We start from the raw sequence: 25,147 nt of genomic DNA, 5'->3' as shown, positions 1-25,147 counted from the left end.
AACAACCAATTCGTTAATGCTACAAATTTATTATGATATTTAGTTTTTTATTTTCTTTATTTATTGTTATTTGGACTAAATTTGAGATTTATTTATAATATGACTTTGTCGAGCCAAGATTGATTATTTTAGTTAATAAAGTCGCAAATGGGTGAACATAGACTGATTTTGACAATTTATTATATGATTGTAAATGTTATGGATTGAAATTCAACAAAAGATGCAAAACCAAATGAGTGTATAGATGTTAATGTGGTGACAACATTGAATGTATTTAATTGTGTCTTGAAGCAACTATTTGATGATGGGAATGACGTACACTTAGTGTATGAGTCATGGACCGTAACACGGGTTTGAGGGTGCACACTCTATATTCAAAGTGTTAGGCGTGACAAACCCTCCCCTTCATAAATTGCCTGATCTCTTTATCAATCGTGGCTGAGTAGTCGGGTTAATCTTTACAAATCTAGTCATAATTTGATTATTTCAATGCTTAAGGTCATAAGGTGTTCAGTTTGATTTAAATCGAATACGACTCTGGCATATGTCTGGGACATACATACTCGTACAAGCACAAATGAAATTGGGTCATTCATTACACGTGTGATTGTGTGTTCAAATTGAATAACAATAACTTCATCTGTTTTTCTAGATGAGCATGGTAAAAAATGAGGTAGATCCAAACCTCAGTTGGACCACATAATAAGGAACTCAAGATTGAATTCCTACCATTAAAAACTTCTCAGGGCCTATAAAATTTTCAGATCAAGTTGTTATTTGTGTTTCCCCCACTACAAGAATATGGGCTTTTACCGATGGTCAAAACTGCCGGTAAAAGCCCAAAAAGGGCCGAAAATACTTTTCCCGGCACTAGACAAGTGCCGGTAAAAGGGGCGTGTCGGTAAATATTTTACCGACGGTAACCAACTTTTACTAGCGCTTGTCTAAGCGCCGGTAATTGTATACACTTTTCCGATGCCCATTCTGACTTCACCAATGCTTTTAGTGGCTGCTGGTATTACAAAAGCGCCGACAAAAGTTAAAAAGTGTCGGCAAAAGTCTCCAAGCGCCGGTAAAGTGTTCCAAAGCACAGTTTCTTAACACTTTTCACCGCGGAAAAGCAGTGGTAAAAATCTATACGCCGATAAAAGTCTTCCATAGGGTTGTATAGATTTGAGAGGCTCGATTGCAATGCAGGCCAATAAATCTTTTATTTATTTATTTATATATATATATTTTAAATTGAAACCTGTATTATTTTTTTCATATTTGAAACATAAAAAATGTTGCAATATAATTAAAAATGAATATTAAACAAAAATTATATTACTTCACAATATAAAAAAAAAATTTATAATATTTACAAAAATAAGCTGAAAATGGTCTTCAATAAATTTAAAAAATAATAATATAACAAAAAAAAAAATCCTCCATATGGTCCACTCCTAAGCACGAGTGACATCAAAAGGCTGAAGAAGTGCTTGTAGGCCTAAATTTAGGTGCGATTGATCAAAATCCTGCACACAGAAGGGAAAAAAAAAAAAAGAAGTAAAAACATAGCATTCCACGAAGATAGAATAAATGAATTAAAAAATAAACCATTAATTGCAACGTTGAAACAATATAACATAGCTATCCATGGCTAGATGGGTTATTCAATTTGATTAAGCAACCATCACAAATAAGTGAATGATAGTCAAAGTTTTTAGACAAAAGGATATGTTGCTTATATGCCAACATAAGGAGTGCTAATTTTAGACGTCACATCTTCGAGAAAAAGGCACAAACAAACCACATATAGCAGCATGGAACATGTGGGCTATTGCCCATACATGTGGCAGGCCACCAGATGAAAAGGCCTAATCAATCACCATGCATTTCAGAAATGTATATCATATGTTCATAACAGAATTTCTCAATGAAACTTAATGCAAATAGATGCAAAGAGGAGTAAAAAAAGGATACGGTCTTTAAATTAGCTAGTTTTGTCCTGTAGACAATTGCCACATGTAGACCAGCCCGCCGCACGTGCAAATAATCCCATGACCAGCTGATGCAATTGTAGCTGAAGCCCTTCACAACATATAGGTACTTACATAAGTGGATGTGTGCTGATGGGGGAAAAACAAAAAACAAATAAAAAAATTAGTCAATCAATAAGAAATGTGACACCACATGATTTAATTGGTCATGTCCAACCAAAACCTCAGTTTTGTATTTAATGCTAACTTTCCAAGCTTGTAAGTGGACAAGTGACAATCATGCGATAAGAAGAGAGAGAGAGGGAGAGAGAGAAAGAGGATAAGATGTGTGGGTTGTTGGAGGGATAGGTATAGAAAGAGAGCGTGGGAGGCAAGGAAGAGAGTTGCGAGATGTTGGGAGAGGGAAAGAGCATATATAAAGGGAGAGAGAATCCAAATGCCCTAATTGGTTTTTATTTACATCTAAAACGGTGTAAAATCGTTTCAAATTTGAAACAGTCTAACCCTGTTCCTGAACCAAAAAGATGTATCCGTTCTATATTTACAATTTTGGTGTAGTGAATATTTGTTTTTTTCTCTTTCATCTAGGTCCATGTGACCTTATCAACAAGTTGGATAGTTAATAAATATTATGGTAGACTACTATTTCCTATGGTGATCCACTTGAAATTTGTACCTGCTTCATTTTTTAAACCGTGTCTTAAAATAAACTGAAAAGAATAAATGGACAACATAAATACATAGTGCATACATCAAAGGTGAGCCTTATTAAAGTCTCACTCACATTGTTGGTTCCAAGTTACAACCAAGTCATGCTTTTAATAGGCTGGGCTAAGCCCTACTTAGACCAGGCTATTGAAAAGTCATACATGGTCCAAACCTAGGTTGATTGAGAAACAATCCTGAATTTAAAGTCCAAGTCCAACCTGAGGCCGGCTAGGCTCCAACCCCAAAGACCTTTTCCTCAGAACATATACCTCATCTAATATTTTGAACTCAAAATCTCAGAAGGCAATAACCAGTAAATAGTTCCATATTGATGAATGCTAAAAAAAAAATGTATATATACATTGTTTGTGTTTTGAATTTATTTGACACCAGATAATTTGATAATATATACTAACAATCACTTTTTCCAGGACTCTAAATAAGAGCATAATAAGTTTCACGTGCTACAATTTCAAACAAAGTAGCAAGTTTGAATCTATAAAAGGATTACAGATGCATGCACTTTTTCAAATGCAAAAAGGTACTTTTTAAAAGCTTGCTGATGGATAAACAATGGGCCGAAGTCACTCAGTTGGTCAAGCTTGGACTACCAACTACAAATTCAATTTGTTGTACAAGCAGTGAGATTTCTATAACTTGTTGTGATGCAACTAAGAAATTCAAAGTCTCAATTTTTATTTTAACATTGAAGATAACCATAAAGTTTACTACAAGTTAACCACAAGGGAGACATTTACATTTATCTTTCTAAGGTATTTTGCCATTGCGAAAGAGAAATTTGGTTCTTCCATAAAAATGGTATGAATAGCCTTTTCCAAATGTACGCTAGATTCAAAGATTTGGTGTCAGTTTCTAAATATTTACAAGCTTATTCTAGTTCTGCGTTCATCTTCAAGATCATCAAATCTCCAGGCTAGGGTGTTACTCACAGTAGCATCCCACCAACAAATAGATATAAAGCTCCGAAGCCTGGAAGATTAAAGCTTGCTACCATGAGTTGGAAGCCCATTGTTACTGCCCGAATCAGTTAAAAAACATAATAGCAAAGGTCAAATTTCAGAAGTATATGATGTTGTTCCAGATGGCGACAGCTAATTACCAAAAATTTGAGAATTTTTTCTCCAACAAACAATTTTTGGAAACATTTTACCTTTGAAAACCTTAAATTTGTTGTGCCAAACTGCTCCAACCGAGAACCTGTCTCCTATATAATCTTTTCCTGGAGGCCAGCTAAGCCCCCCTAGTAAACAGCGTCAGCTTCAGGTGGAAATCCTTATTGAGGCATAATGTATCTGCGATGAAATACCACTTTGTGATTAGTTCAACCTGTAACCTGTACCAGACTGAATACCAATCTAAGAATCCAAAATTTTGTATCTGATTACTCTTTATGGAAAAGATCTGTTTCATCTAGAAATTTTGTTTCATGCTAATTGCAGACACCTCGACATTCACTAATTACACAAGCACGTGAGAATCTTACCTGAATTTCAATTGTAATGCTAAAACCTTCACAAAAATCTGTTTCTAAGATTCCCAACCCATTTATCACAAAGGAACAACATGATCTTTGGCCTGAGTATATGTGCAGTGTGTTAAGGAGCATGCCAACAACGCAGTGAACCGAAATCCAATCTCCGGTCTCACCCACAAATGAAAAACATAAAGAAATATAATCTAGAAGTAGAATCAAAGCATACCAAACAAACCACAAGACAAGATATATGTGAAAAAACCCCAAACGAGGGTAAAAAACCACAGGTGCAAACTTCCACTATGAAGAAAACGAGATTACAAGCAATATACTAACCTTTTCCCTTGAATGTATAGAGAAAACCCTCTGCCCACACTTTAGAATAACTTCCATGACCCTAAAAAAGCCCTAGGGACCCCTATTTATAGTTTAGGCAACTTCCCTTTTACACCCTTGTGAAAACCCACTCAAAAATTCAGTCTGTGCAAAATCCAGAAACGAATCTGCGTAACCTCAACTAGTCGAGCAGGCTGCTCGACTGGTCGAGCGGACCCTCGACTAGCCGAGCATGGGCCTCGACCGGTCGAGCACCTTTGAACAAAAAAACTGATGCTCACTAGACTTTGAGTCAAGCTAGTCATCAACCGGTCGAGTAGGGCACTCGACTGGTCAACCGGCCTTGTCCAGATGTGGCAACACATCTCAACAATCTCCCACTTGGAGACACATCATCATAAACCTTCATCTTCTACATTCGAAGTGCACCACCTCCCCGTCTTCAAGCCTAAAGACTAATCAAAGATGAACAAAGCTTCAGCTTCTCCCTTGTAACCTCCTTGGTCAGCATATCCGCAGGATTCTCACTTGTATGAATCTTCTCCAGAGCAATCGATTCATCTTCCAGTAACGAACGTATGAAGTGATATTTGATGTCAATATGCTTGGTCCTTGAATGAAATGTTGAATTCTTAGCCAAGTGTATTGCACTCTGACTGTCACTATACAATTTGCAATCTGCTTGCTCTTACCCAACTCTTCCATGAAACCTTGCATCCACACCATCTCCTTGCACGCTTCTGTAGCTGTAACATATTCTGTTTCCATCGTACTGATAAATACTATCTTTTGTAACTGAGAGACCCAACTGACTGCAGTACTATCTAGAGTAAAGACATAACCTGTAGTGCTTCTTCTGCCATCGATATCTCCTGCCAAATCTGAATCTATGTAACCTTATAGCTTGATTTCTGATTTACCATAACATAGCCCTATATCCATAGTACCTACTAGGTACCTGAGGATCCACTTCACAACTTCCCAATGTTCCTTCCCGGGTTTGTTCATGAACCTGCTAACAACTTCCATTACTTGAGCAATGTCTGACATCATGCTCACCATAGCATACATAAGACTCCCAATAGCTGACGCGTATGAGACTTTAGCCATGTAGTCTCGTTCCTCCTGTATCTTTACACCTTGCTCCGTAGAAAGCTTGAAGTGGTTAGGTAATGGAGTACTAACCGGCTTAGCACCTCCCATATTGAATCGATCAAGTACCTTAGTTACGTACTCTGCTTGTGACAAAACCAGTTTCTTGTTTTCCCTGTCACGCTTTATCCTCATGCCTAGGATTTGTTTTGCAGCTCTTAAATCCTTCATGGTAAATTCTCTAGACAATTGTCTTTTGAGATCTAAGATGTCCTTCATGCTTGATCCGGCCACAAGCATATCATCAACGTACAAAAGAAGGATAATGTATGATGTATCAAACTTCTTCAAATAGCAACAGTGGTCTGCATGACATCTCCTGTAACCGTTTCCTGACATGAAACTGCCGAACTTCTTGTACCACTACCTCGGGGCTTGCTTCAGGCCATATAGACTCTTCTTCAATCTACACACCTTGTTCTCCTTTCCTGATGTCACGTATCCTGTCGACTGATGCATATATATCTTCTTCAAGGTCCCCATGAAGAAAGGTTGTCTTAACATCTAGCTGCTCTAGATGTAAGTCCTCTATAGCCACTATACTCAAGACCATACGAATCATAGACATTTTCACTACTGGTGAAAATATTTTGATGAAGTCGATACCTGCCTTTTGTTGGAACCCTTTCATAACCAATCTAGCCTTGTACCGTTTCGAACCATCATGCTCCTCCTTCAGTCTGTAAACCCACTTATTATGAAGAGTTTTCTTACCCTTAGGTAGAGTGACTAACTCCCATGTACGATTAGACTCAAGAGAGTCCATCTCATCATACATGGCCTGCTCCCACTTAACCCGTGTATCTGACTGTAATGTCTCTTCAAAACACTCTGGTTCACTATTATCTGTCAGCAGTAGATAATGTAAGGAGGGTGAGTATCGGATCGTGAGTCTCCTCTCCCAAGTAGACATCCTCACAACTGGTGTCTGTGGCTCTGCTTCATAATACTCCTGTGCATGATCATCCTATGGTGCTGTAACACGCATATTCAGTAACTCTTCTAACTCTACAAATTCTTTCTCCTGAGCCTTATTTTCCTGCACACTGTCCTTATGTATCACTTTTTCATTGAAGACTACATCTTTGCTTCTGATGATTTTTCTGTTTTCTGTATCCCAAAACCTGCAGCTAAAATCATGTTGCCTGTAGCCTATAAACATGCACCTCCTGGACTTCGCGTCCAGCTTGTTTCTGTGCTCTGTATCAATGTGAACATATGAAGTACAACAAACACTCTAAGATGTGCAAGGTTCACTTCTTTTCCAGTCCACATTTCTTCTAGTAGCCCACCATCCAATGGTGCTAAGGGACTTCTATTGATGAGATATGTGGCAGTATTCATAGCATCTGCCCAAAACATCTTGGGCAACCCTGCATGAAACCTCATACTTCTGGCGAGTTCAAGGATGGTCCTGTTAATACACTCAGCCACACCGTTCTACTGCGGTGTCCCTGGAATCATTTTTTGATGTTTGATTCCATTTGTTGCACAACACTCCTCAAATTTCTTATCACAGTACTCTCCCCCATTATCATATCTGAGACATTTTACTGTTTTACATGTCTCGTTTTCTACCATTACTTTTCACTTCTTAAACACATCAAATACATCAAATTTGTGCTTTAAGAAATAAACCCACTGTTTTTTACTAGCATCATCAATAAAAGAAACAAAATAACGTGAGCCACCATGAGATGATACCTGTATCAGTCCCCACACATCGGTGTGTATAAGCTCCAATAGATGTGTCTTTGGAGCGTGTCCTGTTTTCTTGAAACTTACCCTCTTCTGCTTACCATACATACGGTCTTCACAGAATTCCAAGTCAATAGACTTTAGCCCTGGTAGCTTCCCTTTTGACAATAACACTTTCATCCCTTTCTCACTCACATGTCTCAACCTCTGATGCCATAACTACCCATTCACTCCAGTTGATGCGACTATGAGTGAACTATACGATCTGAAGTCACGTACAAAGTACCTTACTTCTTGCCTCGAGATATCACCAAAGCACCTTTTGTAATCTTCCAGGAATCACTAGTGAATGTCGTTACATATATGGTATCAGCGAACTGCCCCACTAAGATCAAATTTCATTTCAAACTCAGTACATGTCTGACATCCTTCAATTTCAAAGTCGTTCTGTCTTTCTGATTTATATAAACGTCTCCCTTTACAATAATAATGCATGGCTCATCATCACCCAGGTAGACTCTCCCGAAGTCACCTGATACATAATTACGCAGAACTTCCTTACACGAAGTGGCATGAAACGAAGCACCCGAGTCTATGACCTAAGACTCATTCCTCGCATCAAGAGACAAGATCAACGCATCTATGTCACTCTCCTCAGATAGATTCACTAAATCCTTTCCGCCTTAAGAGCTTCCTTCTTGTTTCTTAAGCGCCCTACAATCATATTTTATGTGCCCCTTCTTGCCTCAATACCAACACCTGTCTTTATCTTTCGGTCCCTTGGACTTCTTCCTCGACTTAGAACGTTCGTGTTTATTGCATCCTTTGTTCAACGATCTTCCTCTTCCTTCAACGTTTAGAGCATTCCATAAATCCCCTGAAACTCCTGATGCCTTCTTTCTAGATTCTTCGCTAAGAATTAGACTGGCCATATCATCAAATTTCAGCTTTATCAACTCTGAAGAATTGCTCAAAGCAATCACCAAACCATCCCAACTGTCTGGCAAACTGGACAAGATCAATAATGCCCCTGACCTCGTCCTCAAAAACAATGCCAACGGATTCAACTGGCTCGTGACTGTATTGAACTCGTTTAGATGTTCAGCCATGTTCCCACCATCTGACATCTTCATGTTGATAGCTATTTCATAAGATGAACCTTGTTGAACGTGAGGGTTTTTCATACATCGTAGCTAGGGCTTCCATTAATTCTTTTGTGGTTTTCACCTTGGATATATTGAAGGCGACGCTCTTAGACAAAGCGAGTTGGATCGTTCCTAAAACCTTCCGATCCAATAAAAACCATTCATCATCTGTCATCTTTTCTGGTTTCTTCTTTTTTCCTCCTAAAGGAATATAGAGGTCCTTCTGATACAGATAATCCTCCATCTGCATCTTCTAGAAGGCAAAGTTTGAACCATCAAACTTCTCAATTCTAATCTTCCCTTCTTCCATCATCACTCCCAATAGAACTAAACCAATAGCTCTGATACCAATTGTTGTGCAGCACGCCAACAACGCAGTGAACCGAGATCCAATCTCCGGTCTCACCCACAAACGATAAACAGAAAGAAATACAATCTAGAAGTAGAATCAAAGCATACCAAACAAACTATAAGATAAGATATAGTTTAAGCAAACCCCAAACAAAGGTAAAAAACCATAGGTGCAAACTTCCACTATGAAGAAAACGAGATTACAAGCAATATACTAACCTTTTCTCTTGAATGTATAGAGAAAACCCTTTGCCCACACTTTAGAATAACTCCCATAACCCTAGAAAAGCCCTAAGGACCCCTATTTATAGTTTAGGCAACTTCCCTTTCACACCCTTGCAAAAATCGACTCAAAAATCCGTAGTCCGTACAAAATTCGAAAACGAATCTGTGTAACCTCAACTGGTCGAGCAGGCTGCTCGACTGGTCGAGCGGACCCTCGACTGGTCGAACAGGGGCCTCGACTGGTCAAGCACCTCGAAACCCAAAACCTAATACTCCCTAGACTTTGAGTCGAGCAGTTCTCGATTGGTCGAGTGGGCCACTTGACCGGTCAAGCGGGGCACTCGACTGGTCGAGCGGCCCCCAGATGTGGCTCCACATCTCAACATAGTGTACTAGGATTTTTCTTATAGAAACATAATTTTCATTGATTAACAGACCAACATTAGTTTTTAGCCCAGGGCATGTGCAAAGTGTACACTACCTAATGAATGAGCTAGATTTTTGACATGTAAACCATCCAATGGACAGAACAGTGGTTCACTCATGTGTGGATGGATCCATTTCTGGACACATTTTGGTCCCCAGAGAGCAATCAACATACATAGATTAACCTCGATCATATAAATCATGGAGTGATCCGTGATTTTATTGTTCTTTTGTATACTTTGAATTATTTCCTGAATGCAATGCACATGCATTTTACTAATAGCATCTAGTTATGAATATTAACTAGAGGAAGGCGTAATACTTGCCTTACGAAGCTCAAGTTTTCCACCATCTTCTGTTGTAGAACATTTGCATGAAAGAGTCACTCCATGTTTGTCAAGCACCTACATTAAATAACAAAAAAAAAAAAAAAAAACTACAAAAAAACTTTGAGCATTACAACTTCATCTATTCAATGGAAACTAGTAACAAAGTAGCCACAAAGGTTAAAATAATACCTTCACATGGTAATGCTCTTTCTCTGATGCATTACCAAATTCAGTCCTTGGGACAACCAGATCTTCAACAGCTTGTATATATTCATCAGGAACATTTGTATAAAATGTCTTCCTCACTTTAGCTTGAGCTAGAGAACAGTCACATTCCCCAATGTCAACGGCAACCCCAAATCAACCTACATTGACGATGTTATCAAAAAGAAGGAAATAAGAAATGAGAGTATCCATGTCTATTTCCTAACTGATTTAAGCTGATTTAGGCTGCTTTTGGATGCACAAGTGAATTGAATTCCAAACAAAGATTTTCTAGTTTCCACAATGAGTATGTATACCATTTGAAATGGATGTTAAAGGGCCTATAATATTTATTGATGGAGAATTAATTTTGTTTAGTTGATACAAAAAACTTAGGAAATGTCTTAATTTATGTTTAAATTCTTTAGGCCAAAAAAATGTAAACTAAACATGACTTTTTAAAAATCAGGTAATGTCTAAACTAAGAAATATAAATAGCAGCGGCCAAACATGTCAAAGAAATTCATAATTTGAAATGTAAAAACCAACAAAAAAAATGTGAACCAAACATAAATTTTGTAGAAATCAGAGAATTTTTAAGCTGAAAAATATAAAAACCAACAACCAAACACCACTTAAGAAATTCACAATTCAGTTATTTAGAAATTATTATACTAACAATTGAATTCAATCCAAACTTCAGCGTGGCCATGTTATATTGAAAGCAGATATGAAAATTAAACTTAAGTTATTTTCTAACTTCTGAATTGCATATACCTTCCCAAGTATTGATAACTAGGCTCCAAATTGCAATTGCAGTGACTTTAAAATAATAAAATGTAATTACAATTTGGTCATGAAAGAACATACTCAATAGTTATTACAATTCAATTCAATTACACATCCAAATGCACCCTTGGTGATTTTAATCATTACCTCATTCATGAAAATATAACCATAGTTAGAGGCCATGAGCCAATAGTCATGCGCCAATGCAAAAATGTAGCCCGTGCCAACTGCATGTCCTCTGTTTGGACAGTCACCTTGTATTAGAAACTAATTCCAAGATTATGAAATAAATGCAATCATTTGAACTTGGAAACATGTTAGAATTGGAGTCAGCTAGAAATAACATTTGTAATTTATCTCCTATGTAGAAATTCACTGAATTACTGCAATGGATGGGACACATAAAGTCAAGATCTTACTTACAAGCCTCTAAAACATTAGTAAGTATTCCCGCCCAATACAGAGGAAAAACAGAATCAGTGTCCATATCCAACTATTTATGGGTTCCTGAACATCATTCATTGGTTTCATGGCTCAAACCATTCAACCAAGATAGATCATCATCCATTGCTTTTTTCGCATTTCAAGAAGTTAGAGAGAGAGAGAGAGTAGAGCCAAACTAAAAGCATACAATTCTCCACAAAATCACATTTCTTTGAGGTTTTAACAAACAACTCCTATGCATTTTTTTCCAATTCTAAGAGTGAGTTAAGACAAAAATAATAATAATAATAATAATTAATAAATAAATAATAAAAAGGCTAGTAAATGAATAAAGAGAGTGTCAATCTTGATATGAAGGCTTCCATTTTACCAATTTATAATCTATTCCTTGTATCTATGTCATAGAAAACAACACAAGCTCTCTCTATCATGAAACATTTTCAAAGAAATGTGCTAATTTAGGAACTCTACACCATTGCCAATGGATTTTAACAGAGTAGGCTGAGGAAAAGAGAATCAGTGAAGGGCGAAAAGTTCAGCTCGAGCACAAAGTTATTAATGGAGTTGTGCATAAAAGAAAGCAACTTTATTAGAAAACCAAAAAAATGCCTACAAAAATTAACGAAAATCAAGAAAGAAAGAAAATATAGAAATAATAGAAACAGAAGCAATGAGAATTCTTCTTGCCTCATTATCATGATGCAAATCCCTACATGGGGCCCAAGGGCTCACCAATGATCACAGGCCATTCAAGTCCTAAAAAATGCTCATTATTTCCATTTTACAGTCCCGTATTCAAATGGACATAATCATCCAGTAAGGGTACATCTTGGGCCATTTATGATCGACGGTGGAGCCATCCGATCCAACAGTCATTGTGACCACTTAGGCCCCACATAGGAAATCCACTAGCTGATCTGATAAATGTATCAGAGGCTATAATGCAACAGGGGATTTATTGGTTAACTTGGCACAAGAATCGATGGCTAACCTGACCAAGGAACGAAACCTCGTAGAGCATGTAGCAGGAAGCAATATAAGAGTTGTACAAACAATGAGAACTGGATAAGTGTGGAAGATGCTAGGATCCCAATTAGCCATGGAGGTCCTGTTCTAGTTCCTGGCTTGACCCCTACTCCTGCTCCAAAGTCATCAACTGAGGAAGCATTTTTTAAAGAAGTCACAAATGGCATGGTCACCGACCCTCTATGGCAGCTGATGAAGCTACCAACTGTGAAATACGAATACCCGAGGTAACCATCTGAAGAGGCAATGTAATGCCCCGATTTCTAAAACCCGAGTACGAGACTCGTTTTCCGAAATTCGGGAGTTTATAAATCAGAGATCCAGCGGAATGTAAACTTAAAGCGCGATAGTAAAAAGAAGCATATATAATCATGTGAACCCAAATGTTTGACCCGCCCAGCTAGGGGTCTTAGTTACAAAAATTCCGATAAGTTTTCAAAATACTAAACTACTGAAATTAAAGTATCAAACTACTGATTAATGGGCAACTACCCTTGTTGGCTAATCGTATTCCATCCTTGATGATTTCCTTCACAACCATACCCTATGAAGTGGCAATTCATACACAGTCCAGAAACCCCCAAGAGAAGTGATGGCCAAATGAGGTAGTACACCTGACGAGGAACAAAAAATGGATAGTACACGAGTTACAAGGGTAACCAATAAGCATTTAGAATTCCAAACAAAGAAACAATGGTTTACTACTGCATAAATATATTTTTCGGCTCGAGAAGGCAACCATTACGAACTTTCTAGCCAACAACTTTTCAAAGCATTACCGCTTTGAACTGAGATAGGTAGTGGTTGAGCAGTGCATGATCCCCAATGTTCTTTGCAGCCACGGCACTAAGGGTGCACACACCAGCCCGACCACAGATGAATGTCACATGTCTGCATATACAAAGATACACACAGTAAGCAGCAAGATGATAATGGTGCAATACCCGTCAAGGTCCACCTTAAAACAAAATGCTCCTTCTAGAGGCTCCTTTCACGCACAATCCACAACATATCCCAAGATCGTTTGTTATTACACCATATAGTCACCCAGGCAATGCATATTTTATATTTTATTTTGAAAGATCAATGCAGAGTTTTTCAATGATTTCTCATACCAAACATTCTTCAGAATCATTTTAGAGATAGCTTGGATATTGTACCTATGCAAAGATTCACATCAATCGAGTAAGATAGGTGAAAGATATACGAAATTAACTAAGAAAAAGATTCACACAAGTACCCTGATTCTCGTGAAGCAGTATCACAAGCCCTCACAATTTCAATGCAGAGATTGAGATCATTCTTGTTCTTGGTGACTTCGTATGCTTTGAAAAGTAAGAATGTTGTCCCAAGGGAGCCAATGTAGAGAGTGAAATCCCTAACACACCATCCAGCCCGTACCCAAGTCTCCTTCACAATCTGAAAATTAAATAGGTAATGGGAATGATGTAAAGGTAGAAGTCACCAAGCCTTGAAAGTGAAATCCATTTTTCAGCACGAACCAATCTCAAGCTTTTTATGTCTGCATTCAATGAAAATGTGACCATCTAAATAAGAGGGTCACTAAGCTTGCAGGCATGTACAAGGCAGCTCATCTACATGCAATCATGGCATATTGGCACAAGATTCCCACTGTAACAATGCCTTGGCCAAAATATCCAGCCGATTCACTTATTATGCAAGCAATAGGCCACAATTTATGAGACAAATTGATGGCTACAAAAACTAGGCAAGGTTCTGCTCGGCCATCTGCCTATTTCTAACATTGTGGCCTAACCAACTCGTTTGTTGAACCAGATCATCAAAAAGGCCAGACCCATCTAATCGATGGCTTGGATCTTGTTCCCTTATGCTGAACTGAGACATGTAGCGGCTTGTGGATGGGAACCTTGTACATGCACGTGGGCTAAGCAAACCTCTCTAAAAAGGTATCCTAAATTATACAATCCCAGTAGCTAATCATAGAACTCCAAAATGAAGACCATGACAAACATTTTAAGGTTATTTTTTAATAATTTCAACTTAACATGAATTTAGGTCCAATGCAACATTTTGTAAATATGGGCATCAATATGGGCATTTTAATGTGCCATCCTAATTTGTCCTATATATGCCTAAAAGTTGGAAATATGGAGGGATGTTTCAGAATCTAAAGGTTCAAAAATGATGGGATAAAAATAGAGTTTGTGGAATGCAATTTTGGCAATTTTAGTAATGATATGAGTGCAAAGTGAAATTAATTAAGATTGATTGCCGCAAGGTAACCCAAAATGACCATTTCTGACATCTTGGGTCAATAATTCATGACGAAAGAGAGATTGAGAAGAATGTTGCTCATTGAATTAGAGAAGGTAGATGAAAGAGAGATGAGCTTCAGAAGTTTATGCGATCCTTGCATACCAATCAAAATGAAGGGGAGATTTTATAGGACAGCTGTCAGATTAGCCATGCTTTTATAGAACAGAATGTTAGACAGCAAAATGTTTATATAATGAGTGTAGCTAAACAAGGATTTTGAGATAGATGAATGGCAAGACGAGGAAGGATGGAATTAGAAGTGAATACTATGACCGAAGAATGCAATTATTGCAATTTAGAGTCGTAGACCCACTGTAATTTTTTATTACATGGATGACCCAACAGATTGAATTATCGCAATTATGTTCAACTGAACACCCATATATCAAATGCTTTCCACACACACACACAAGAAATGAATGTAAATATTCAGCTCAATCAAGAGACGAGATTTTTTTAATAACATCATATTCTTGCAATCAACTATGTGCATCCAAACAAATCATCCATGACAAGAATAAAAGCAGCTTGCTTTTCAAGTACAAACCAAAATGGTTTAATAAAGAGAGTTGAACCTTGCAAATTTTGTGTCTGTGGCTGAAGGAAATGAATTAGAAATAAATGTTCCTTTGCCTCTGCTGGACAGGACAGCGGAGCCTCATTCTTGAACAATAACACTCTATTGGAATAACCTCCTCCTTGAACAAAATAAATTGCTGGCATACCAATTAAGCCACATTCTGTTGGTAAGTTTTTTCTTTCTAAAACTGCAATGTAAGCAAATCTGAACATTCTCATGCCATCAAAATGATCCATAAGCCTGTATTTAAATTGAGAGCTTTTTTTTAGTCCATAAGCCTGTATTTAAATCTGAACAAAATAAATTATTCTTCTAATGGGCTAAGCCAAACACAGTTCAATTGAATTGTGCATTCAAATGATCTCCATGTTGAAACCACCTTACACTCAGTTGGAGTCAAAAGAAACATAACTGCATCTTGAGGGCTCCGTCCTCATTATAATAGTAGGACACATTTTCATCATTTAAAATTGAGTGAAAAGCTGCACTTGTGGCTATACTAATTTGTGATTTTGGAATTTCTACTCTTAGTAGATTTCCAAAAATCACAAAATGGGGATGTTTTGTGTTGTATTAGGAAAAAACAAAAGAGTTCTTTCAAATCCACATGAATATCATTTAACTGTTTTTGGATTTTCTAGTAATAGTGTAAGAGTAGAAATCCAAAATCACATATTAATGTTCTCAGAGGCTGAGCCAAACACAAGCTAAACTGATTAATGGTTCCTTTTTTCTTTTCTTTTTTGAAATGTGAGAACACATGCACTCTTACACCCCCATGCACACTTTCAAGAGTACCCCATGGAAAAGTTTCGAAATGAAATACCCAGATCAGAAATTATCCATATCCGATTTTTCTGGCCATCAACATGAGAATTCAAACAAGGGTTTCTCATGAAACAACTGCTGGAGAAAGATAAAACCTAGAACACTTGACGTAGTTTACTAGTTACCTTTCTTTTCTTTTCTTCTCTTTTCTTTCTTTTTTGTTTCTTTTTTTTGTATCAAAGTCACCATTTCTAAATGTGGTAAATGTGTATGAAATCCGAAACAATCATCCAGTGGCGTTGCTTAAATGGACCATATATACCCATAAAAAACAACAACAGACCCATAAAAACAACAGAAAATGAAAAATACCCAGATTGTAATTAATCCAGTAACATTATCTCAACACATTCCAAATACAAAACCCATAAAATCAGCAAAAAAAAAAAAAAGGAAAAAACGAAAAATACTCTAAAACGTAATTCACCCATATCAAGCAACCAACACAAAAATCCAAACATGATGTGCTCGAAAAAGCACAAAAAGAAAAAGAAATCTCGAAAACTACTGTTCTTCGATCCAAACGATAATAAGAAGCAGAAATCGCAACATAAATGAGAAAAAAAAAACCTAAAAATTTCTCCTATCATTTCAAATTCGAAAACAAACCCAACAAAGGAAATGAGAATCAAAGCAGTATCTGGTGATTTTAGCTTACCTGAGAGAGAGAGAGAGAGAGAGAGAGAGAGATTGAGATATTTGCCATTAAAAACCCAACGTAGGGGCCGTGGACACCATTAAAAACTTCCAATGTAAGGTTTATTTGCCATCCAACCCTAAATCCCTAAATCCCCAAATCCCTAAATCAGTATTGAGATTGAGAGAGATTAAGAGAGAGAGAGAGATACCTCACGGTTAACCGAGCTTCAGAGAGAGAGAGAGAGGGCGTGCGTGGGTAGGGCGTTCGGCAACGGTCAGCGAGAGAGAGATCAGAGAGAGGAAGAGAGATACAGAGAGAGAGAGAGGTGGTAGAGGATGCGAGAGAGACATAGAGGGGACAGAGTCGAGAGATCAGAGAGAGAGGAAGAGAGTCAGCGAGAGAGAGGAGGGAGAGGATGCATGAGCGCTGGGAGAGGAGGGGCAAGAGAGAGAGAGAGAGAGTCAGAACTGACGTCACCAAGTTCTGTCGGCCCCACTGATGTATTTGTTATATCCACACCGTCCATCCATTTTGAGATATCATTTTAAGTCATGAGCCAGAGAATGAGGCAGATATAAATCTGTAGTGGACCCCACCACAAAAAATAGCGGGGAGAGTGATTACGACTGTTGAACCTATCTTAAGGCCCATCGTAATGATTATTTGAAATGCAACTTGTTCAAAAGTTAAAAAATACATTAAATAAGGGAAAAATAAATATCACCTTGATATAAAAACCAAAAAAAAAAAATTGTAGCCTTTAGAAGTTTTTAATGGTAGGCATCACTGTCCCACTGTTTTCTGTGTTGGGGGTCATTGGAGCTTTGGATTTAACTCGTGCTTTGGAATTTGCCCTAAAATGATCTCTCCAAGTGGATGGAAGGTGTGGATATAAAACATACATCATGGTAAAATTAGAGGTATATAAATCTCAAGTGGACCACACCACATGAAAACAATAGTTATTAGTTATCAATCATTAAAATCGTCGTAAGGCCAACTGTACTGTTTATTTGACATCCAGTCTATTTATTAGGTCATACAGGCCTAGATGAAAGGGAAAAACAAAAATCATCTCAATCCAAAACTTTCATGGGCCCCCAAAATTTTTAAAATGGTTGATGCTCATTTAACACTGTTTCCTGTAGTGTGGTTCTTTTCATATTGGGATATGCTTCATTTTTTGTCTCATGCCGTAAGATGATCTTTAAAAATAGATGGACAGCAAGGATTAAACACATACATCATGGGGCCCGCAGAGCACCAACCACCAGTCATTGGATGATGTAAGGAGGAGTAGTCAATCTGCTCCCCTTATTTGTGGTGTGGTCCATTTAATCTTTGTATATGATTCAGTTTTTGAAAAATTCTTTAAAATGATCTCGAAAAATGGATGAACGACATGGGTTGATCTCGAATTTTTGGTAAATTCAAAAGTCAAGTGGACTATGCCACTTAAAACAGCATGGAATAATGATTTCAACTGTTGATACCTTCCATGGGTCCATAGCAATTTTAGTTGACATCCAACATGTTCATTATCTGTTAACATAGATTTATGGAGTGCATAAAATAAATAAAAAACAATGGGCCCCACAGAGTTTACTCTATTAAGGGTAATGATGAGTAACTCACCTAAGGGCCTGTTTGATTTCTCATTGCAAGTGTAAATACCGAGTGAATGGGTAATTATGACCCTTTCACCCGTTTGGAAATTTTTGGAAATTCTTGCCTTGGAAACAGTTCAAAAGTGCTAGTTAAAATTTTTGGACCTTACTGTGACATATATGACACATCTGTTCCGTCCATCTGTTTTATCACTACATTTTGAAACATGAGCTGAAAAATTATGTAGATCCAACACTCAAGTGGCCCACACCAAAAGAAACAATGGCCCTAAGAAGTTTTTAACGACAAGTATTTGATTCACTTTTTTTTGTGGCGTGGTCTACTAGAGCTTTGGATATGCCTCATTTTTTGGCTCATGCCATAAATTCATTTGGCACAATGGATGAACGGTGTGGATAAGCGACATGCATCATGGTGGGGCCCACAACCATTTTGTAGCCTTTTCGATTTTTGTGTATAAAAAGTAAGTGGTCAAATCAAATATAGGGAAGAGTGCTGCAAATACACAAGGAAATGATGATTATGCAGTTACGCTGCATTTACCTCTGAATTGGAAAATCAAACAAGCCCTAAATGTAGTGGAGAGAAAGGTTTCCTTAAAACATTCATAATCATATATTGGGCCTGCCTAATTGGATTCAGATATCCAACCCACTCATTATGTGTGTCCCACTTAGATGAGGGGTCAGACCAAGTTTCAGCCGCATCCAAAACTCACGTGGGCCCCATCAAGTTCTTTTACATTATTGATAAACAATTTCTATTCACAATACCGAACATAAATCATGGACGTTCTTGATCATCAAATCATCTTGGCATATGGGCCCTAGTGGGGCAATGCATGGACAACTAATGTTGTTAATGCAAACAGCCAATGTACAGTTCAAGTACAGGCATTTCTTTCATGGACCAAGTCTAAGTCCTCCTACACTTAGACTCGACCCATTAAAACTATTTGCAGACATCCTAAAAAATATAAAAGCACTTGGTGGGGCCCACATGAGTTTTGAATGTGTTGAAACTCATTACCCTTAGCATACTAAAAAAGATATTGGGTATACCAAGATTGATCAACAATTTCAGTGAATTTTGATTTAAATATCTGAAGTTATTTACTCTTCAATTTGAATTGATTAGATTGTCCAAAAACGAATAAAGGTTGTTCATAATATCAAAAATACATGAATGAATAGAAAACACAAACATCAACTTGATCCAAAACTTTTATGGCCTCCAAGAAATTTTAAATGGTAGAGGTTCAATCACACTATTTCTTGTGGTGTGGTCCACTTGAGCTTTGGATATGCTTCCTTTTTGTTCTTTGGACCGAAAATTTGGGATCAACCCACACCGTTCATCCATTTTTCGAGATCATTTTATAGAATTATTCAAAAAATGAATCATATCCAAAGATTAAATGGACCACACCACAAACAAGGGGAACAGATTGACCACTCCCCCTACACCATCCAATGGCTGGTGGTTGGTGTTGTGTGGGCCCCGCCATGATTTTTAATCCTTGGGCCCACCATGGAATAGTGCATCTAACTGATGGGGTAGATGTTTGCTTTTTTTTTAAAATCTACTATAATCTAAAATTATATTTAAAAAACAAAAATGGATGGACAATGTGGATACAATTCATACATCTCTCCGAATTGATGGATGGTGTGGATACAAAACACACATCATGGTAGAACCCATATAACTAGTGATGTCACTTCAGTAGGACTCTTGCGTAAACAGATTGGCTATTCCCCTTGCCACCAACCAATGGCTGGTGGTCGGTGCTCCGTGGGCCCCACCATGATGTATGTATTTCATCCACGAGGTCCATATATTTTTCTATATCATTTTATGATATGAGATGAAAAAATGAGGTATAACCACATTAAAGGAAACGGTGTTAATTGAACGTTGACCATTAAATTTTTTTTAGGGGCCATAAAAGTTTTGAATCAAGCAGATTTTTGTTTTTTTTCCCTTCATTTGGGTCTTATGACCTAATCAACAGATTGGATGTCAAATGAACAGTATAATGTGCCTTAGGAGGATTTTAACGGTGGATATCCAATCACTATTCTTTTCCTATGGTGTGGTCCACCTGATATTTATATCTCTCTAATTTTTAGGATCAAGCCCTAAAATGATATATAAAAAGGAACGGATGAAAAACATACATCATTGTGGGGCCCACAGAGCACTGACCACCAGCCACCGGGCTGGTGGTAGGGAGAGTAGCCAATCCGTTTCGCATTTTCACTTATCCTGAGAGAGGGAAACCAAAAACCCCTCCCGCCTAAAACGCCCTAACCCTACTCCCCCCCCCCCCCCCCTCTCTCTCTCTCTCTCTCTCTCTCTCTATCTATCTATCTTCTTGCAATGAAAAGAGGGAGAAAATGGCATGGAAGATCCATTCCATTCCCTTCATTCTCTCGCTCTGTCCTTCTCTCTCATTCCCACAGATGCCTTCATACACAACTCCTCGGGCCTGAGATTCATGAGCAGGGCAACACTTTCGTCGTCCATGGAGGCAGTGAATGCCTCTATGCCACCTCCATTTCTACCCACAACAGAAGTTTCACAGCGAGCAAAAATGATTCTTATATATGATAATTCCATTTATAACCCTCGATCCTCTTCGGATTATTCCAGGCTATGCCGCAAATGCTGCCTTGGCACACGTGTGAGTGATCTAGGATGCCGATTGAGTGGTCCTATGGTGTGTATATTGGGATGGACCGTTCATCATGTGATTGACGTGTGCATGTTGAGTGTAGGTCGTTGGTTGTGATTTTCTTTTAGGGACGTGCAAGTGTGCCAGTAGATTTTCAGGCTGAGGGGCATTTCTCATGTGGCTGTTGCGTGAACGCTTCTGATCTGACACGGTTTTGAAAATGGAGCATTTAGGATTACTATTCCTCAGTTTTACATTGTCTTGATGTGATTTTCTAACTAGGGTTTGGTTGGGGAATGTTTTGAAAGCTTGGAGACAGTGAGTTGTCGGGATCTACGATGGTTCTTAGTTTGAATTGATGAATCATGGCAATGCTCAATAGTTTGTAATCTGAAATTTCAGGTGGGGTCCACTGAATTGGCCATGGTAGGAAAATCTCATGAACAAATAATCTTAAACATTCGTCGGTTATTGGCCGCGGTCAATTGATTGGGAAAATGTTCACTGATGGGACAATTGGTTGGATGTAGACCATGCATGGTGGGACCTGTCCAATGGTTGGTACACATCACCACCAAACTGTTATGACATTTTCCTGGTAGTACATTTTGATGCTTCCTACTGTGGGGATTACTTGGACAATCTGTGATGTATATGCTGAGATATGTTCAACCCACATGGATTGTGCAACTTGCTCATTTATACAGAAGCTAATGTGGCAATATAACATTACTGCAAATAGGCTTGGACAACTTCATCAGACCCATCATTGACAGTTTTGCACATCGATTGAGTATGAATGTTTAAGTCTTGAAAGATTTGACTATCTTGTTTTAAAATGTTAAATCCAAGTATGTAGTTGGATCTAAATCAATTTTTAGTAGTATATTAGGACTAAAGACTGTAGAGGTTTCATATGCAGATGCACCATGCTCCCATTGCAGTAATCTGGCATTTTGATCACCTGAGATCTTCTTCCTTTTCCATTGATAAATGACATCATTACTAAGTTTGCAGCATGTGGGACATGGGCAGTCTATAGCTATTGCCAATGTGGTATGTTCTTTTAGTCTACAGTCCAATTTTGTCAATTTACTTGTCAATTTACTATCCTTTAATTGGTTAGGTCCAACTGAGCTGACAGTTCTATGTTTTGATATTTCACAGGTTTTGGGGGTCCAAGCATGGATCTGTTCAAACAAGTCCAAGTATGAATTATAAGTATCAATACTTTCTAACTTGGATTGCAACCTGTAGGTATTGCCCTTGGCTCTATGGAAGGTCGGGTTGCTAGGAAGTTCTTTGATTTATTTGAGGCCTTCCACCCCATGTAAATTTTGCATGCTTTTGTTATGATAGATGGGAAGGCTACTTACAGGCACATTTGCCCACATGGCATGTGTAAGTGTGTGGTCTAGGTTACATCCTGTGTATGTTGAGGATGGGCAAGTTTGCGTTGGTTGAAAAAAAAAAAGGGGGCCAATTTGGTCATTATTGCATTTGTATTTTGAGGATGGACCTTTTGTCATTTCTTTTTCAACAGCCCTTCTCTTATTATAGAAGGGTGGGTCACATATAGGCAGAACAACCATTTTTAGGCAATGACATGACAAAGACCACCTGATGACTAGCTCAAATCTTGCACATTTTGTCATATGGCACATATGCAATAGTCATAATAACAATGGTTGCTTTTTCTCGCTGACTCACTCCCTTGCAGCTACAGTACATTTTCCACTAGAGGATGCGACAGGTATGTAAACGTGAATTTCACATGGGAATAAATATACATGGTCATAACGGAGGGGCCTACTTTCTTACCGCTAAAAGTGAATTTCTATAGCTAGGAAACAACCACAGAAACCATAAAACTAGAGCCTTCTTACTAGATGTTGTATCCATGCCAAGAGTTTCTGACTTGCATGAAAAGAACAAAACTATCGAGTGTCTTTTTGGATGAACAATGAAGCTAAAGATGACCCGAGCAAGGAATGTTGGCATTTTAAACAGCTCAATCCACTGTGGGAAAATGGAAGTGCGCATAAAAAAATCTGTGTATGTAATCAACCTCTACCTTTTATTCAGCTTCTGGCTTGCTTGGATTGATCTCTATAGTGTTTGTTCGAAGCACTTAATTATGGTTTTGTCTTCATATTAGGTAGTGAATATTATATGATGGGACCTCATTGTTTTACGTTGGGTTTCATTGTAGACTCGATTGATCGCAAATGAAAACAATGTGGTTCAAGTAAACAATAGATAAGAACATTTTCTTCTCTTATTTTCTTTTCTTTTTCAGATTTTTGAATTATGACATTTTTAAATTTCCAGGGTATGGATTTTACGTCAATTTTGTTTCTACAAATATCTCTCGATTGTTTCAACAAATAGCTTTAGATTGGAATATAAATTAATGTTTTATTTGTTGTATTTGATTTTTTGAAGTTTAGATTTGATTTTATCTTCCCTCTCCGCTCTCTACAGACTTTTTACATTGAAATTTCTTCACAAAATTGCTTATTGGACTCTGGTCATTATATTCTTCTGCAGACCGCTTTAAAGAAAGAGCATTTCTTGTGGCAACTTTTAAACATTGAAAAGGATATGAAGAAGATGAATGATGACCTTGAAGGAGAAAACGAGAACTTATCAAGAGGTTTTGAAGGTACAGGAGGAATGTGAACTTGAAGCAATTGCTAAGAAGAAAGAACAAGCTGGTTATTTGAAAGAGGTGATGCAGTGCGAAAAGAAGATTGCAAAGAAAAAAGTTGAACTTGATAAAAGGTTAGTTCAACACCATTCATCCATTTCTACAACCCATTTTATCAAGTTTCCTTCAACTCATGGCAAAGTTTCCTTCAACTCATGGCAAGGACAATTCACCATGTCATAGGGATGCAATATGAACAAATAATGACATGCTTTAAGGCATCTATCCCAACAGTGAAATGATATCAAGTTTTATCATTTAAGTAACAACTCAAAATCAACCTCGTACATAGAAGCAATATAGATACACTAGTAATGCAACCCTCGTCACATATAATGCAATATCAACATCTTAGTCATAATCAACTCAAAATCAACATAGTACATATAAGGAATATAGATACACTAGTAATTTTCCTTAATAAGGAATATAGATACACTAGTAATTTTCCTCAATATCTTCATATGGATGTTTCTTACTTTACTTACCTTTTATGTTGTCTTTAAATGTATTAGCTGGAAATTGATGGAGCAGACCCGAACTTAAAAACCCAAACCTAAACCCGAACCCGAATTCGAATTCCTAAACCTAAACCTTAACCTATTCTCAATTATCTAAACCTTAACCTATAACCTAACCTAAACCTAAACCTATAACCTACACTTATAACCTATAACCTAAACCTATAACCTAACCTAAACCTAAACCTATAACCTACACTTATAACCTAAACTTAAACCTAAACCTAAAACCTAAACCTAAACCTAAACCTAAAACCTAAATGTGTTCTCAAATCCTTAAACCTAAACCTACATCTAAAACCTAAACCTAAACCTAAACCTAAACCTAAAACCTAAATGTATTCTCAAATCTTTAAAACTAAACCTACACCTAATCCTAATCTCAACTCCTTAACCTAAACCCAAAACTAAACCCGAACCCGAACCCAATTTCCTAAACCTAAACCTTAACCTATTCTCAATTCCCTAAACCTTAACCTATAACCTAACCTAAACCTAAACCTATAACCTACACTTATAACCTAAACCTGTAACCTATAACCTAAACCTAAACCTATAACCTACACTTATAACCTAAACCTAAATCTATAACCTTAACCTAAACCTAAATGTATTCCCAAATCCTTAAACCTAAACCTACACTAAAACCTAAACCTAAACCTAAAACCTAAATGCATTCTCAAATCCTTAAACATAAACCTACACATAATCTTAATCTCAACTCCTTAACCTAAACTTAAACTTGAAAACCCAAACCTAAACCTGAACCCGAACCCGAACCCGATTTCCTAAACCTAAACCTTAACCTATTCTCAATTCCCTAAACCTTAACCTATAACCTAACTTAAACCTAAACATATAACCTACACTTATAACCTAAACCTAAACCTATAACCTAAATCTAAAACCTAAATGTATTCTCAAATCCCTAAACCAAAACCAACACCTAATCCT

At 37.5% G+C, this 25,147-nt stretch overlaps 4 long non-coding RNA genes across 7 annotated transcripts in view; 1 reads left to right on the top strand and 3 right to left on the bottom strand.

The window, feature by feature from the left end:
* Positions 1–1,415: 1,415 nt before the first annotated feature.
* Positions 1,416–4,037, bottom strand: LOC131245977 (uncharacterized). The gene is made up of 2 exons (XR_009171058.1): positions 3,641–4,037; positions 1,416–1,517 (listed from the first exon to the last, which is right to left on the bottom strand). It is a non-coding gene; the product is annotated as an uncharacterized LOC131245977 (long non-coding RNA).
* A 5,801-nt stretch (positions 4,038–9,838) lies between these two features.
* LOC131245975 (uncharacterized) overlaps positions 9,839–25,147 on the bottom strand; it is a 45,459-nt gene continuing 30,150 nt past the window's right edge. The window contains exons 1-3 of one of the 4 annotated variants that reach the window (XR_009171055.1): positions 10,988–11,544; positions 10,037–10,873; positions 9,839–9,922 (exon numbers count right to left, since the gene is read on the bottom strand). This is a non-coding gene — a long non-coding RNA (uncharacterized LOC131245975). Of the gene's footprint in view, positions 9,923–10,036; positions 11,545–25,147 lie in introns of those variants that run through there. The other 3 variants (XR_009171056.1, XR_009171053.1, XR_009171054.1) reach the window with 3 other exon arrangements.
* LOC131245979 (uncharacterized) overlaps positions 12,340–25,147 on the top strand; it is a 41,728-nt gene continuing 28,920 nt past the window's right edge. Inside the window, exon 1 of the long non-coding RNA XR_009171060.1 lies at positions 12,340–12,558. This is a non-coding gene — a long non-coding RNA (uncharacterized LOC131245979). The remainder of the gene's footprint in view (positions 12,559–25,147) is intronic.
* Positions 13,088–15,270, bottom strand: LOC131245976 (uncharacterized). Its single transcript, XR_009171057.1, has 3 exons — positions 15,184–15,270; positions 13,551–13,729; positions 13,088–13,201 (listed from the first exon to the last, which is right to left on the bottom strand). It is a non-coding gene; the product is annotated as an uncharacterized LOC131245976 (long non-coding RNA).

Source organism: Magnolia sinica, chromosome 5 (genome assembly GCF_029962835.1).
Source record: "Magnolia sinica isolate HGM2019 chromosome 5, MsV1, whole genome shotgun sequence".
NCBI classification, from domain to species: Eukaryota; Viridiplantae; Streptophyta; class Magnoliopsida; order Magnoliales; family Magnoliaceae; genus Magnolia; species Magnolia sinica.
The sequence above is the reverse complement of the archived record's forward strand: the minus strand, read 5'-3'. Positions and strand labels throughout refer to the sequence as shown.